Below are 3,072 nucleotides of genomic sequence, written 5' to 3' on the forward strand. Positions count from 1 at the left end.
AGTCACTGATGCAGCTGGGGGTAAATGGTGAGTAAACTTGATGCTAAAATTACGGAAATAAAAAAACAAAATAAAAATAGCATGGACCAGTTCTTAGTCTAGAATTAAACTACAAACAAAATCCAAAGTGTTCATTCATGAAGATTCAAACCTATTTCATTCTCTCATAAATTATAAAATGCAAGGGTGGCTATATTAACGACAAAACTCAAACAGTACTGAGAGGGGTTTGTCAATGGGCAGAAGTCAGTCCCGCTGGGTGGGGCCCAGAACTCCCAGGTAAGTGGTGGCCTCCCTATTGCTGAGCCAGAAGTGCTGTCCTGTTGGCCTTCATCTTCTCCAGCTGCTTGGCCAGGTGGCTGTTGGTCATCTCCACTTCCTCTATCTTATCCAGTGCTGTTCGTAACTCTCATTGTAGCTTCCTTTTTTCTGCTTTCAGTTCATCTTCCACTTTCTCAGCAGCAGTCTTATATCTCAGCACCTGTCCCTCAAGCCGGCTAATACTTTGTTCTAAGGTGGTTATATCCTGTTCTACTTTTGAAAGCTTAAACTTGTATTCACTAATTTGTCTATTAACATCTCTGCATTTCAATGAACTGCAAGTCCAAGCCATTCTGCAGCCCGGCCAGGTCACCAGCCGCTGTGCCATCGCCCCTGGAGCACTTCTGCCGCTCCTCCTATAATTGCAGCTTCTGTTTTCTAACCTGTGATAGTAGCTCTTCCTTCTCTCCAGCAAGTTTTCGTAGCCTTATATCTAGAGGACCCTCTCCTGCGGACTCCAAGACCTGAGCAGCTTCCTGAGTCACCACAGTGATGGCTCCAACCACTGGTTCGAGAATGAGAATGCCGTCGGGGATTATAACTAAGCCATGTTTCTCAATAAGCTCATCTCTTTGTGGAAGGCCTTCTTTAAGTTCATCCATTTTATGCTGCAGCACACTACACATATGTTTCTGCTTTTCTAACTCCTTTGATTTTTCTTCATTTTCTCTATAAAATTCTGCCATCTGTTCCTCTTGTTCTTCAATAACATCCTTGAGGGTATCTACCTGGTAGATCAAATTGTTCTTCTCATTGTTTAACTGTGCGTTAGAAACCATGGCTTTCTTGTATTTTCTTCCACTTCAGACAAAGACTCCCTTGTGTAATTTTCAGCATACTGTTTGTCAAATTTCTCATCCAACTCTTTTTGCTGTCGTTCCAGTTCTCTCATGCCTGTATCTCTTGCTTTTGCCCGGGCAGCCCGTTTTGCTCTCTGCCTCTCTGGCAATGTTACTCAGAGCTTCATCTTCTGCAGAAAATCGTTCTTTCACAGGTGTCGGTTTCCTTCCAGAACCAGGAGTCCCCATCTTGTCTTGACCGCCTTTTAACTCTGAAAAATGATTCAGTCTGTTTTCAGCCCTGTGCCTGGACGCCCTGGAAGGGCCGGAGCGTGGCCTGCCCGCCGGGAGCCCGCCCGGGCGAAGAGCGGGGATCAAAGGGCGAGGGGCGCGGAGGGCGACCTCGGTCCTAGGTCCCCGGCCAGGCGGGCCGGGCTGGACATGGCAGCTCCCGGTGCCATCGGCCGGTAGGCCAGTCACGCCGGTGTCTCCGGGGCGCCACGGCTCAGGCAGCGGGAACCAACCCCCGGGAGGAGCCGCAGCCCGAGCAGCATGTGGAGGCGGCGGAAGGGCTTCAATTATATAATTTGATGGTGAACATCTTTATGCCTGAATTTTCTATGACATTTGGAATTACTTCCTTAAGGTAGATTTCTGGAAGGAGTATTATAAGATAAAAGGCAATGCATACACACACACACACACACACACACACACACACACACACACACTAGAGGCCCCGGTGCACTGGGGGGTTGTCTCTCAGCTTAACCTGCACCCTCTCCAATCTGGGACCCCTTGGGGGATGTCCAATTGCCGGTTTAGGCCCAAACCGTCAGTCGGACATCCCTCTCACAATCTGGGACTGCTGGCTCCCAACTGCTCGCCTGACTGCCTGCCTGATTGCCCCTAACCGCTTCTGCCTGCCAGCTTGATCGACACCTAATGGCTCCCCTGCTGTCCCGGTCGCCCCTAACTACCCTCCCCTGACAGCCTGGTTGCCCCTAACTGCCCTCCCCTGCAGGCCCAGTCACCCCTAATTGTCCTCCCCTGCTGGCCTGGTCACCCCCAACTGCCCTCCCCTGAATGCCTGGTGGCCCCCAACTGCCCTCCCCTGCTGGCCTGGTCACCCCCACTGCCCTCCCTCCCCTGTAGGCCAGGTCACCCTTAACTGCCCTCCCCTGCAGGCCTGGTCTCACCCAACTGCCCTCCCCTGCTGGCCTGGTTGCCCCTAACTGCCCTCCCCTGCTGGCCTGATCTCCCACAACTGCCCTCCCCTGCCAGCCATCTTATGACTACATGGGGGTGACCATCTTGTGACCACATGGGGGCGGCCATCTTGTGTGAGGGCGAGGCCATGATGGTCAATTTGCATATTACCTCTTTTATATATATATATATTATATATATAATATATATATATATAATATATATATATGATATATATATATATATAATATATATATAGTGTTGCTGTTGTTTTTTTGGTTAATGCTCACCCAAGGATATTTTTTCCATTGATTTTTAGGGAGAGTGGAAGAGAGAAGGAAAGACAGAAACACATCAATTGGTTGCCTCCTGCTTGCCCCTGACAAGAGCCCAGTGGGGGAGGAGCCTGCAACCAAGGCACGTGTCCTTGACCAGAATCTAACCAGGGACACTTTGGTCTTCAGGCCAACGCTCTAACTACTGAGCCAAACTGGCTAGGGCAAGGCTATGCATATTTTTATTTATTTATTTTTGTTTTGTTTTTGTTTTGTTTTTTAAAGCTTTATTGTTGAAAGTATTACATATGTCCCCTATTTTCCCCTTTGACCTCTTCTAACCAGCCCCTGCCCCCCCAAGATCTTCACCAGCCTATTGTCTGTGTCCATGGGTTATGCATATATGCATACAAGTTCATTGGTTGATCTCTTCCCACCCACCCACCCTCCTCTGCCTTCCCTCTAAGGTTCAACAGTTTGTTCCATGG

The 3,072-nt window shown here is 49.0% G+C and overlaps 1 pseudogene across 1 annotated transcript; it reads right to left on the reverse strand.

The window, feature by feature from the left end:
* Positions 1-295: 295 nt before the first annotated feature.
* Positions 296-1,349, reverse strand: LOC308250466 (leucine-rich repeat flightless-interacting protein 2-like; annotated as a pseudogene). Its single transcript has one exon. The product of its transcript is annotated as a leucine-rich repeat flightless-interacting protein 2-like (transcript).
* Positions 1,350-3,072: the final 1,723 nt, after the last annotated feature.

Source organism: Plecotus auritus (genome assembly GCF_963455305.1).
Source record: "Plecotus auritus genome assembly, chromosome: 1".
NCBI classification, from domain to species: Eukaryota; Metazoa; Chordata; class Mammalia; order Chiroptera; family Vespertilionidae; genus Plecotus; species Plecotus auritus.